The 15,253-nt window shown below is 41.3% G+C and overlaps 1 protein-coding gene across 4 annotated transcripts in view; it reads right to left on the bottom strand.

The window, feature by feature from the left end:
* Positions 1-15,253, bottom strand: part of MPPED2 (metallophosphoesterase domain containing 2) — a 207,979-nt gene that overhangs the window by 45,497 nt on the left and 147,229 nt on the right. The window lies entirely within an intron of this gene.

Here is a 15,253-nt window from a genome sequence, read left to right as displayed (position 1 = left end):
TCAATCTGTCAATAACTATAGACTGAAAAGCGCTCATTGTCTGGAAGCGTGCCAATGTTAAATGACTTTTTTATTACAATATTTCAATTTAGCTATTCATTTTTTGAAGCTGATAGCAAGAATGTGATGGAAACAGACTTTAACCGTGAAGACTCAATCATGATGTGATTGCTGGAAAAATGAAGCCGGAATGAATAAGAATGACAATGTTTTTGCCTTCAAGAAGGGGGTTTGATAATTTCTTTAAATCCTGCTGCTTGGTCGAAGAGTATGTTCAGATGATGGATTTTTTTCATCAGAAAAAAAAGGTTTTGGAAGTTTGCAGTATGTTTTTGGACAAAAGCTCAAGGTTTGTGTACATGGGTTAGCCCCATTTAATGTAGCCAATACTCATCCAGGCTACCCAATGCAGAATCTACACAGATTCCATGTCAAAGAAGCGACATGTGACTTATTTTTCTGGAAAAAGGTCTGCAAAGTAGCTCCACCTTCTCAGGAGGCTTTTCCTTCCAGTCAGTGTTTGACTCCAACTAGGAGTCTTAAAAACTAACTGGGAATGTATACCAGAGCTATTTCCAGAAGGAAAGAAAAACGCATCTGCTGACAGCTGTTTCAGGTTTTGCCCCTCCTCAGTACAGAGATGCTGGCTAGTTTGTGAGAGGCCTACGATTGTGGGACTAAAGGAGTATGGTTGCGCCTTAAATTCATTATCCAGTCTAACAAAACGTATCCCCTATCCGCAGAACCCCCGCGATCTCCTGCCCGTGCCCCTGCTCTCCCCATGAATGAAGTATGTCGATCACACACCTTAAAGGGGTACTCCGCCCCTGGACATCTTATCCCAGGGGTCCCCCTCCCATAGACTATCATTAAGGGGACAGGGCGCGACTTCATGAGGGGGCAGGGTTATGACGTCACGAACCGCCAGCCCCTGTTATCAGCCACAGAGCAAACTAAGCTCCGGAGAGCTGATGACTCGGGGTGCTGCAGGAGAGATCGTGGGGGTCCCCAGCAGCAGGACCCCTGCGATCAGACATCTTATCCCCTATCCTTGGATAGGGGATAAGATGTCTCGGGGCGGAGTACCCCTTTAAGGCAATGTTCACATGGCCAAAAATGTGCAAAATGTCCTTCCAGAAAACATAAGCAGACACTCTGCACATTGAATGTTCCAAGGGACGCTGGGACCACTTGGAAATGTGCCATCTTATAGATGGCCATGCATTTCTGAGCGTAATCCACAGAAAGAATAGACATGTCTTTTCTTTTGCAGATTCCAGAATCAGGATTTCTGCGGCAGAAACATCTGCCACAGATATTCTGCAGTGTGCACAGTGCAGCAGAATCCCAATGAAATCAATGGGATTGCATTGGGATTCTGCAGTAGAATTTCCGAGAAGAATATTCCTAAGGAATTCTGCTGTGTGAACATAACCCTAAAGGGGTACTCCAGTGGAAACCTGGACCTGCATATATAGTGGTGGTTAACTTAAAATGGCCTTAACATACAATATTTTCAACATATAATGGTCTTTTTTGGACCAAAGTAACTAAAAACCAGACTCAACATACAATGCTACGGACAGTCCAGATTTGTGAAACGTGTCAATGGCTGTAAGATCTGACCAATCAGAATGGGCATTTCACTGGTAAAACCCCTGAATTACAGAAGTGCATGTACTGGCTGGCTGTCTGGTATCGCCCCCTACAGTACAGGGAGGTACTACATGTTCTGTTCTTCTCTTTACTTGTCCCACGGTTAGCTGCTCCTTTTAACACCAGATGAGGCGGCTCCATTTTAGTTTTTTAGGACATTGTGTGAACTGTACAGGACCCCGAAGAAGCTCCTGTCCTCTATATAGACAGTGACTTCCAGCTTCCAGCAGCTCTTTCATATTTTTATATGTAAGGACTTGCTTTATCTGAATTAGTTATCTACTTATTTTTCTTTAATCCTTATTTTTTCATATTTTTGGATGATATTTGGTGGCTTCAGAACCAATTACCAGGTTTTAATAGACAGGGTATCAACATACAATGGTTTCAACTTACAATGGTCATCCTGGAACCAATAAAAGTGTTACTTGTAGGACCACAGTATTTGGAAGATTCGATGTTTAAAACTGGAATACCACAGGACTGTCTCAGAACACACATTGTTGCATACTGTAATCCTTCTTAAAATTGCTTGTTCAATGTGGCAGTTTCCTTTTATCTGCAGGCATCATGCAGAAGGAACTGAGCAGATTGATATATCGTTTTTTTGGGGGAGAAAAGAGTAAATGTATAGTATAACTTAAATTTTATCCATTTCAATCTCTGCTTTTTTTCTATCTATTAATTTAAGAGCCCAGCATTTTTACTTTTTACTTTAGCATTTTATTTTTACTTTACCGTGTATAAGCTGACCCAAATATAAGCCGAGGCCCCTAATTTCACCCCAAAACCCAAGGTGAGCTAGTCCGGGCCATCCATGCTGCAGGGACCGTCCGGTGGGGAGGGTTAGTCGTTCCGGGCTGTCCATTTTCACCGGGACGCCCTCTTCTCTGCTCCGGCCCGGACTACTGACGTTGCCTTGACGACGACACATAGGGACGTTCATGCGCATCCCTGTGCGTCGTCGTCAAGGCAACGCCACTAGGCCGGGGCAGGCCCGGAGCGCGGAGAAGAGGGCCCCCCAGTGAAAATGGACAGCCCGGAACTACTAACCCTCCCCACCGGACGGTCCCTGTAGCATAGATGGCCCGGACCAGCTCACCCTTCCTTCCCACTGAGGGGAGGTGAGTAGAATACTAAAGGGGGGGTCTGGATGATGACGAAGACCACAGTGGTCTTCAACCTGCGGACCTCCAGAGGTTTCAAAACTACAACTCCCAGCATGCCCGGACAGCCGATGGCTGTCCGGGCATGCTGGGAGTTGTAGTTTTGCAACATCTGGAGGTCCGCAGGTTGAAAACCACTGAGAAGGGATTGACAGACGGAGAGTTCACTCGAGTATAAGCCGATGGGGGCGTTTTCAGCATAATATGTACAAGTTCTGCAATATGATGAGACCTACTTAGGTATTTCATGTACCTTCTGACACATGAATAGGTCTGAATTGTCAGCATGTTTGGCTGACATTATAGATCAGGGTCAGGTTTCAGGAAACCTTCTCACCTTGGTTTTTATAAGTCTCCCCCTTATCCTGAGGCATCCTGGGTTCTTAATTCCTATAATATTCTACCAGACTGTTCTTTGAGGAAAAGTTAACGCACATTCCTTCATTTCCTACACGCCAGAACCTATTGTGAGGTGTTTATTGACACCATGGTGGTGGCAGCGACCATTGTTGTGGGAGGTTATACTGCGATTTATCACAACATGTCAGTAAGTCTATTGTAAAAATGTCCTACTAGTTAAATGAGGCTTGGATTTAATGAGGCTGCAAGAACTCAATGACTTAAAAAAATAATAAATAAAGTTTCTATGGCAATGTCATGGGGAAGGGGCTGTGCGCTAAAGCTTTCTTATTGTAATTAATTTCTCTGTGTTCCTAGGGTAGAGACTGTATGGCCACAGAATATTTGTGCATTCTCTCTAGGTATAGGTTTTGCATCCACATTTTCCTTTTTTATATACAACAATATTATAGAATTATCAAAATTGAAAAATTAGGAAAAGTTTATTTTCATTAAAGAGGTCAGACCCCCATTACATGTCTGTTGTAGTGAATCCCTGTAGTATTTATAAAATAACTTAAATAAGATCTACGTATAAAAAATACATACAAATATTTTGATGTTTTTGGTGTCCTGTTCTTTAGAACGGAATGAACAAACTGACAACTGGGTGTTACCATTTTCCTTGTCAAAGGGATGTCTCTCTACACTCTCTGACAACTATTAGCACTAAGTCAGTGCTGACACCCAATTGTTAATTTAGTGATACATTTCCAATAGGAATAACAGAGAAAAGCCTATAGACAATTAAATAGTAGTCCAGAGTTGCAGTATTATAACCCTTCTAAAAGGCACAGTAAAGATGATTACAAAAAGAGGTGCACCCTGTAAACAACTGTTTTACTTACTAAAGTTTTTTTTTAGTTTTTTAAAGTTTAGATTTTTTTAATCTGGTTCTTAAAGGGTTACTCCGCTGTCCAGTGTTCAGAACTAAATGTTCTGAATGCTGTGTTCGTGCTGCCGGGGTCAGCCACGCCCCTCGTGATGTCATGGCCGTCATGCCCCCTCCCATTGACTTGCATTGAGGGGCGTGACTATGTCGTTGCAAGGGGTGTGGCCGACCCCTGCAGTGTGAACACAGCATTCAGAACATTTAGTTCTGAACGCAGACCAGTGGAGTACTCCTTTAAAGCCAAATATAGAAATGGTTTGTAAATGGAAGACATATAAAAGAAAAGAGATACAGAGTGCAGATTTCAAAACGCTGGCTCTAGGACCATTCGGAAATGTGACATCTCGTAGACAGAAACGCATTTTTTCTTGCAGAATCCGCAAAAACATGTTCAATGTTTATGTATACGCCAGAATAAGGATTTCCGCAGCAGATGTTGCTGCCGCATAAATTCTGCTGCATAATGTCTGTGCGGAAGATTCATGCGGAATTTCGTCTTAGGTGTTTATACAGCAAGTAAATTAGTTTTTTTGCCAGGGCATTGCATTATCCATACAATGCAACTAAGCCATGCCTGTGCCTTCTTTAAATAATTATAAAATAACTCTGTTAGTTGTGTCCCAGTCTACACAACAAAGCATACAAGTGAGCTGCAGAAAACAGAGAGTTTCAGTCTACTGTGACTGTGGTGGCATAGTTAGTACGGTTGACAAAAAGACGCATGTCCAGCAAGTTCAACCAATCAGGTGAAGGGAAGGGGTATGGTGGATGACGGGGACGAGATGTGATTCTTTATTTGTGCATACACATTAAAGGGGTATTCCGGGTAAAAACATTTTATCCCCTATCCAAAGGAAGGGGATAAGATGTCTGATCGTGGAGGGTCCCAGCGGCATGAATGGAGGGGCGTGGCTTGACGTCACGTCCCCAGTCCCGGAAACTCGTAGGTTTCCGAAACTGGAGATGCAGCTCCCGCATAGAATGCGGGAGCTGCCGGGAGATCGCGGGGGGTCCCAACGGCGGGCCCCCCGCGATAAGACATCTTATCCCCTATCTTTTGGATAGGGGATAAAATGTTTTTGCCCGGAATACCCCTTTAATGTTTTGTTTTTTTAAAGAATTTATCGAACCCTGTTTTAAAGCCCACAACTGTTTCGGCTTTTAAAGATGTGTCCTTTTCTTCATGGTACACATTCCCTTTAACATTTCACCTCACCATAAATCATAATCAAATAGACTTGTCATGTATCCAACAACCTGAAAATAACTGACTCTAATGGGACACTAAACATGGGCTGGTCACGGACATTCTTCCTATGGAACATTTGGTTCATTTACAACCGTAATACAAAAAAACATGAAAAAAAAATGGTGCCACAACTGGATTGGTTTTGCAATCCCGCATAGTAAAAGAAGGCTAAGAGGAGAAGACGGTAATTTAACTGACTGGATATGTGGGGAGAATATCAAGTTTCATACCCCAGTCTGTGTTTGGTCTGCAAAACAGGAAATGAAATATTTTAAACTAATTTAGGGGTCTGTAATTGAATCTGCCTATTTCAATTTAGACACCTAAGGAATAAAAAAGAAAACATTTTCTCTGCTGTCAATTTACTTACAAACACGAAGCTGCTGCCTTACAGATGCTATGCATTATAGATGTCTGGCTGTATCTATGTATTATAGATGGGCCTAAACATTAAATGAGCACATAGCAGGTAAATATGTTTTTACATAGATGTTACAATTCATGGGCCATTGAGACTGTCGTAATTTCCCTGCATATTCTGAATTTTATGACCTTGTCTACCTGAATAAGAAGCAACGTGTGAATAGTTACCAGCTATAGAATACCTCTGGCAAATAGACCTATATTACACATTTAATATGATCTGGACTGTTGTAAAGGAACTTTTTACAAATACTACAGGCATATTAGCTATGAGATATTAGACCGGATTTACATATGTCTGGGAATCTGGAGTAGTTCCCCTCAGTATTGTTGCGGTGTTTACCAATCTGACCAAGGGTTTGGTGCCATGCCTCATTTAAACCTAAAGAGAGTACTTAAGGGGACGCAGCATGTGATGCATCCAGCTTGTTGCATCTGGCATTACCATTAGGGGTGGCTCTGGATCACCAAACATATGGGAACCCGGCCCTACTTATGACAGTGATTTACATTCTCTTATGGAGATTACTCTTACAATTCTTACATTAAAGGGGCTGTTCACTTTTGGACAACTGGGTCTCAAATGCCTTGTCAGGGCATTCTTACCTACCAAATAAAAAAGGCTTAAATTGTACAAAGTATATTGTTAGGCTATGCTATCACTTATTGATCAACAAGTGTCCCTTCTAATCCTTAAAATGGAGGGCTTATTAACTCTTTATGACCCAGCAATTTTTGAAAACAGTAGTGTTGTGATAAAAGTTCCAAGATAACTTGTCACAGAAATCTCTGCTCATTCTGGGGTAAGTAGTCATGTGGGCGGCCGCCCTACTCAGTCATTGACAGCCGTATTAAATCAGCTTATTAGCAGAGGTACAGGGTGTTGGACCCCCACCAAAGATAAAGATAGGTCATCAATATTAAAAGGTATTAATATTAATATTGAACCCCTGTAATATATTAGGGCCACTCATTTTATAGCCAGAGTAAAGAACAACTACATGGAGGATCTCTCTCTGAATGCACCAGGACTGTCTATGAATGAAATGTCCTATGATGTGGTTGAGGGGAAATTGTACACTTACTGCTGGTTCCCCACAGAATACGGCTGATCACTGAAGATCTCAGCAGTGGCGCAACCTGTATTCAGCGGGGCCTTTTTAAAATATTTTATGTGGGGCTGCCCATTCTATGCGGGGCCATTCTATGCGGGGCCATTCTATGCGGGGCTGCCCTAAGTAAATAAACTCTTTAAAGCAAAGTTTGGGTAGAAAACCTCAACAATAAACATAACATTTCATAATACATTATTAGAAGATCCTAAGTGCCTGGATGAGGCAGATACATCAATACTACACATTAATATAATGAACAGTTTTATAAACTTTGGGGTGGAAGAAGACTAATGATTCCAACAAGTGTTCCTGGAGGTCTAAGTACATAATAAATGCACTCTGGATTAGGGTTACTCCTATAATGATAAGACATTTTACTGCTGCCAGTGCTTTCAACGCATGGTCCTAGCCAGAAAGCAAGCCATCATTCACCGCCTGCCCTCACCTAGGCTCTGTTTATCTGCTCAGGAAGGACCAGTCTTCCTCTGGTTACTGATATCTCTGGGAACCAAACCCATTAAGATATTTCTGACCTCTGCCTGTGCTATTTTAACTGTCTGCTGTACAGGAAGGAACCATTAAAAATAGGACAACAATGGCCTTACACACGAGTTAGGGCCTGATTGTGATTGATGCTTGAGAAAATATACAATGGCGGAGCCTGCATTTCAACACAGATTGTCATAGCACAGAAAGAAAAAGCCGGGTTTCATTACAAACAGGGCACTGAACTTTGATCAACGTAATCACCGGGAAACATCAAGATCTGGAGCTAAATCTAGTTCAGGTAATAGAAAAGACCAACCTCTGCTAAATAAGAAACCTGCAAAAAAACAACCAAAATGGATTGGTAAAATTAAAACATAAATGTGAAATTAAATGCATTATGTCATCAGGAATTTTTATTTTTTATTTTATTTACACACATACACACACGCATCGTACATATACATGAGGATATATATATTACATATAGAGATGAGCGAACTTACAGTAAATTCGATTCGTCACGAACTTCTCAGCTCGGCAGTTGATGACTTATCCTGCATAAATTAGTTCGGCTTTCAGGTGCTCCCGTGGGCTGGAAAAGGTGGATACAGTCCTAGGAGACTCTTTCCTAGGAATGTATCCACCTTTTCCAGCCCACCGGAGCACCTGAAAGCTGAACTAATTTACGCAGGATAAGTCATCAACTGCCGAGCTGAGAAGTTCGTGACGAATCGAATTTACTGTAAGTTCGCTCATCTCTAATTACATATATGAGGGAGAGAAAGAGAGAGAGCAATTCGATTCACTGTAAAGGCCCTCTTACACACACCGATTATTGGCCGCACAGGCCCATACTGCCCTGTGCAATAGGCAAACAGTTGTTTGTTGATTGCATCTTTAAGCTGGTTTAAAAACCATTGCCCCAAAAATGAGTAATGAGTAATGATCCTAAAAAACTTTAGCTTAGCCAGCTTTCTCTCCCATGAACATTCTGTTTGGTTTAAAGGGGACATGAATGGAGGGGGCGTGGCGTGACGTCACAAGGAACATGGCGTTACGTCACATCTCCAGTAAGATGTTTTTGCCCGGAATACCCCTTTAAGGTGTGTTTTCTGTATGTGGAGAGAAAGGTAAGCCACTGCAGCTCTGGTGCAGGCCTATCTTTCCTACCAAAAAAAAATGGTCGGGCACTTGAATATCCATTATTCATCCTTTTTCATGATGAAATGTTGACCAACCCCACTGATTTTGGCAGGACCGGCCATCCATCATATGTGTATAGAAGCGTCCCGACCCTCAAACAAGAAAGATTGATAGAAGAGATGGAAAGACATAAAGCGATAAAAATTACAATGCAAACTACATGTGGTGGAACCACAGTTCACAGGGAAAAAGTCTCTAAGGCTGCTTTCACACTGTGAAATTGTTCCGTTTAGGAACTTCCGCCAGAAGTTCCGTCACTATATCGGCAAAACTCGTGGGGTTTTGTAACTGCCCGTTTGCACCCGCATATGCCCGTACTTCATTACGGGCGTTATATAGTAACGGGACATCGTGGCGGAAAAATTACTGCATGCAGTAATTTTTCCGCCACGATGTCCTGTCACTATACGCCCGTAATGAATTACGGGCATATGCGGGTGCAAACGGGCAGTTACAAAACCCCATAGGCTACAATGCAATTTAGTCACGGCCGTCAGGGGTTTTGTAACGGCCGGGTTTCGCCGATATAGTGATGGAACTTCTGGCGGAAGTTCCTAAATGGAACTATTTCACAGTGTGAAAGCAGCCTAAACTGTAGTTGGCACAATGTTACACTGCACAGGAGAACCATTGGACTCCATAATGAGACCATGTTTATGCAAACATTTCAAAACTGTTTTGTAGAGGTTTCTTGAGCAAAAACTTGTGATTGAAATGTTGGTAAGTATGGCACCACTTCAAATCCAAAATCTTTTTAAACGATATTACACCAACATAACCCAAGCGTACAGGTCCATGAGGCAAGGTGAGCAGAATGTCTTAAAGGGGTTATCCAGGAATCGGAAAACAGAAATAATTTCTTTCAAAGACTGCTCCCTGTCTGTCTCCAGGTTGGGTGTGGTATTACAACTTGGCTCCATTCACTTCAATGGAACTGAGCTGCAGCACCACACCCAACCTGGAGACAGACAGGGAGCAGTTTTTGAAATAAATAGGCTCTGTTTTTCGATTCCTGGATAACCCCTTTAATATGCACCTCCAAGACAGAAGGGGCAGTAATTAGGCAGATATGCCAATGATCTGTCCCAAACAATGCAGTGTCCCACTGAGTGGTATTTGCAGTATTTATTAGTTGTCGATTGTGATTACACTGTGAAAAGAATATTGTGTACTGTAGTTTATGTTTTCATTGTTAATCTCTCTCTATATTTTTTATAGACTGTAAACCGATGCGCCTCTATACAAAACCTATAGGCATACATTGGAAAAAGCCCTAGATGGTGGAAGGTCTTTGCTCAGAGAAAGGAAATACTGTTTGACCTAGTAAGTTTAGGTTAATCTAGCTAAGTGTGTGGAAGTGAGTGGAGCAGCCAATCTTACTCATTTCTCTAGTATTTGCCTTAAATATCCTGGGTATGCATGAAGCTAAGAGACCCTGAAAATTACTAAAATCACCCTTGTTATCATCTGTTTTGTTCACATCACTACTAAAGGGAAGACTAAAGAAGAGAGAGAGCGTGAAAAGAAGGATTTTTTTTTGGGGGGGGGGGGGGGGAGAAGCTGTCTAAGTACCCTATTCCATGCCTGGGAACCCTACAAGGCTTCAGGCTGGTCCTAGTTATCCATGTGGCTATAAGCGCTACACCCAAATTCACCTGCACCCTGGGAGAAGCCACTTGAGAGAAAGAAGATAGTGAGTACTACATATTTATGGGAACCTTGTTGATTGCCAACCAATGTGAACCCATTTAGTGAAGTAGACACAGTGGACTATTCCTATTTGAACCTAAACTATTAAGCAAAGCAACAGAGTGAGATGTCACATTTACACTATGGCATCACCTCATGTGTGTTCCCCTGCTCTAGTTGTTTACAGCCAACTTGTAGGAATTGTTGCTAAAAAGAAAGTTATACTATATACCACTGTGTATCTGGTGTGTATCCTGCACCATAACATCAGGGCACCCCCAACTTCCATTATGCCTGACACCACATCAGTGTGTGCCCTGGGAGAATCCTTCCTACATTATTAGCATGGCTCCCCTCCCATGCAGTTGGCCAGCCAAAAGAGAGTAATAAGATCTGTGGACTCCCTCAAGCCCACATGGCTGTGCGTGCTGTGGTACTACAAGGTTCTGTCCCCTAGTGGTGTTGCCTCTGGGTTATACGTAGACTGCACCTACATTGTCCCACCTGTCATTAACAGAGTGATTCTGCACAATGGGGATTTTTATAATAAATTAAATTCCTGTACACTGCACCTACCATCTTGGTTATACACTCTAAAATGTATAGAAACACTCCTTTCAATACTGTACAAAGCTACATAAGCCCACTGCCTTTTTTTTAGAGATATGTATGTGTTTTGTCTTCGGAGAATAAGGACCAGTTTGGATGGTGTGGTCAATGTAAGCGACAGAGGAGCTTAGCTCAGAAGACTCTTGTGACACCCTGATGAGCCCGATGTGGGTAATTTTAATTTAGTTTTTTAATTTAGATAATTTTTTTGATATGGCAATAATCATCAGCAAAAATAAGATCATTTTAATGCTTATTATCAAATACCTATTATCAAATAACTTTTTTTTTTTAAAGCAATAAATGCAGCCTATTCCTACAGTGTATGGGAAAACATCCTTACTACTAGCGAAGGCATTTTGTTCTGTTTTTGTTGATGAAAATGCATTTGTGAAACTAAAAAATAAATATAAAATCCAAAATCAATACTATCCATAAACTCAAAGGGGTATTCCGGGGTTAACTAACTTAACTATCCTGTCCATTATGAATAATGATGTTAGTTCTACATTTACTTGCTATACGACTCTGCCGGCATCCAGTGATCTCGGCAATCTGCAGAATGCGGGAACGCTGGAACAACGGCATGTTAAGATGGACCGCAAACATCATCAGGGGGCTGGCTTGTGAGGAAATACAAGGAATAGCCAAGCCCCCTGACACCAGCTGCCACCTTGTGCCGCAAAGGATTGTCAAATAGGCTTGAGACGAAGGTCATCAAGACCTGAACGGAAACGCTAAACCTGGCGGGACCATATAAAGAAGAAAAATTAGACGATCCACGGCAGAGCCGTATAGAAAATGTTGAACTAGCATAATTCTTCATAATGGACAGGATAGTTAAAAGTTAGTTAAGCCCCTAATTCCCCTTTAACACTATGGATATAATATAATGAATTAGTAGGACATTAGCAGCCTCCTTATATTTTATCTGCTGGTCATTCCCCTTTTCCTGCCTACAGGTTCTGTGGATGTTCAAAAACTTCCTTAAAGGAGTATTCCTTTTTTTTATTTGACTATGCTACAGGGGCTGTAAAGTTAGTGTAGTTCATAATATAGTGTCTTTACCTGTGTGTGAGGGTTTTCTCACAATTCTTCTGTGATTTTCACCCCAATATTTATTTTTACCAGCATACAAAATGTCTGTTGTCTCATTTTTCCCAGTTTGCAATGCGGCCGAGACCTGACTCACTAGTCAGCTGATGACAGGGAGCCTGTCTGCTTCAATGGGTGGAGCGATCAATCTGCAACTAATGCAACAGCTGTAGGCACCCTGATTGAAAACCACGGGTCTTTTGAATGGATGCAGCTCATTTATGTTTCAATGGGTGGGGTGGCTGATGTGTGGGAGGGAGGAAAATGGAATTATGGGATTTGTAGGCAAAGAAGAAAACAACAGGAAATACCAGTTTACAAAAAGCTAGCCACAGTGTTATGGAAATCTCACAACATAGCCATTTAGCCCCAAGACAAGCGCAGATCCTTCCTAAGCATGTCCATTACTTTCTGCCAGGTATGTACTAAAATCACCTTATGGTGGATAACCCCTTTAAACTCCATAACATGTGTCTAGTATAAAGCAATAAATAGACGACATGGAGGTGTGGGGGGCGGGGGGGGTGGGGGGCGGGGGGGGGGGGAAATGCAGCTGCAGTTTTTCCACTGTAACCAGTATAAGAAAAAAGGGAAAGGATGAAGTAGGAAAGTGATATCTGACAGGCTCAGGACATACGTCACAACACTAAATTTACATTAGACTGAACCCCTCTATGCAAACATATTGATAGAAACTGTATACAAATGTACTGATGTATGTATAAAATGTAAGTCATAGAGAGACAGAACATGACCGCACATCCACAATGTACTGATTGCCTATATTTAGGATTGCCCATCAATAGATTAGTGGGGGTCTAACTACTAACATTGAGCAGTGCATATTCATATATATATATATATATATATATATATATATATATATATACATATATATATATATATATATATTATGTACCCAGCAGAGCTCAGAACTTCAATAGTGGCTGTGCCTGGTACTGCAGCTCAGTCATAGTCACTTAGTGGTGGGCTGAGAACCCTTCAAACAACCCTTCCGCTAAAGACGCAGACCCCTAAGCAGAAAAGGCAGGGTCTTTCCCAGCAGTACTGCTCCTTTGAAGAATCCAGAATTTCCTACAAGTGTATTTGTTAATTGGTTAAATGATATATATACCGTACATTAAAATAACCACAAACAATAAATTGTAAGATTTTAAATGTCCAACATTAGTGGGATGTTCAAAATGATGTGTGGTAAGAATCTGCTTAAAAAGATTAGATTCACAATGCAGTGTCGTTTTTTTTTCTGGCGCACACTGTTGCAGACTTGTCTCAGACACTAAGCGCCAATATAACTTGGATAACCTGACAAAAACTAGCCGGTTTTAGCTAAGTAAATGAGGGCTTGTGTGGATAAGTACTTAGTAAGGGATAAGTAAAGGGTGTACATAGAATTTTATTGCAATACACAATTATTAGAAAAAAAGAATTCTAGGGTAAACGGAGAAAACATTTTTTGGGCCCTATAGCAGGCATACTGTTGGCCTTCAGCAACTGGCGTAGAGAGGATTGTCACCATGAAAATGTACTCTACAAGTATTGTTAAAGATCGAGAGGAGCTGAACAGATTGAGATATATATATATATATATATATATATATATATATATAATATTATTATTATTTTTTTGAGGCAAGAAAAATCAGTATAACTTGTCAATTAAAATCCCTACTCTTTCTATTCTTAGGAGTCCAGTGGACAGTGTAATTCAATGATAGGACCACCCACTGGACTCCTGAGCATGGAAAGAGATTTAATCAATGAATTAGAAGTTATTCCAAAGTTATTTCTGCAAAGATATATATCAATCTACTCAGCTCCTCCTGCTCTGTAACATGATGCCTAAACATTGGACTGTATTGCTAACATGACCGGTTCCCTTTCAATGTAACCCTCAACTTTTCCAAAGAAGCGCGGTGCCACAAAAGACCCTCTTATTTCTGTTTTCTCCGTTGTTACATCAGGTTGTTCAATGCAGAATAACAACTCCTCCCCTCCTGCCCCTGTATGTGTGTTGCAGCGAGAACGTACAATTTATGGCGGTGAACACACAGAGCAGAACAAGAAGGTGAAATAACTCCATTAATCTGCCGCTGCTTACTATACTGTGCAGGGATATACATTCTACCTGACCACCAGGGCTAAATATTATACGACCTGAGTTATTTCTTTACTACAACAAAATGGCACATTCTGTATGGTTGTTTGCTGGACACACTAAATATAGTTGCTACACTATGGGGGGTATTTAGCAAAGGATTTATGTGTTTTTTTTTCTTGTAACTTTGGCGCAATACTTTGGCGCAGTATCTTTTTGAGTCAAAGTTTGGCGCATCTTCTCCACTGTCATTTTTACAACTTTCTCAAAATCACACGGTCCTGTGTGTGATTTTAACTTTAGTCAGTAATTCATCATTTGCGCCAATAGATCTTTGGCGCAATTGTGGCACATAAATTTTGCACATGGAAAACACACTTAGCAATGTCAGAAAATGTAAAGGCGTCAAAATACATTTAAAAATGTTTATTTGTGAAAGCAGCGACGCCTCCGGGGCTGCCCAATACTATCCTGCGACATAGTTGTCTCTGAGGAACCTTCACCCTCCGTTGAGCCAGCATTGGACATGGCCACACAGGTTCAGGAAAGGTAAGCACTAAAGCAGTGGTCTCCAACCTGCGGACCTCCAGATGTTGCAAAACTACAAATCCCAGCATGCTGGGAATTGTAGTTTTGCAACATCTGGAGGTCCGCAGGTTGAAGACCACTGCACTAAAGTAACAAAAAAAAAAAAGTACCCAAGTTGAAAATAAAATCCATTTCACATGGTGGCTATAAACCCCGCAAAAGAAAATAACTCATGTCGCTTGCTGATATACTGCAGGAGGGACTCCGAAATGGCTGCTCTATGGGGTAAAATACGCTTCCTCTGTGGGGGTAAGTTCTGTGTAAAAGACGCTGTGAACAGCTGATTTCAGCATTTGAGCCAAAATTTACTAATGATAAATTTGGTGCATGTCCACGAAAACCAAAGTGAAAAAAAAAAGGGTAAAAAGAAACTGTCAAGAGGCAAAATTGATAAATCCCCCCCTATATCTATAGTCTACTAAGTGTTTTTTTGCTGATCGGAGCAGCAGATATCCACATCAGTTTCATTATTCAGACAATCACAAGGAAAGCAAAGATGTTCCAGGAAACAAAAAACAAGTCTCCCTTTTCTGGCCACTTTTGTGCAAATCGCTCCTCTGA

The sequence above is a fragment of the Hyla sarda genome, chromosome 6 (genome assembly GCF_029499605.1).
Source record: "Hyla sarda isolate aHylSar1 chromosome 6, aHylSar1.hap1, whole genome shotgun sequence".
NCBI lineage: Eukaryota > Metazoa > Chordata > Amphibia > Anura > Hylidae > Hyla > Hyla sarda.
Note: the sequence above shows the minus strand (reverse complement) of the source record. Positions and strands in the feature narration are given on the sequence as shown.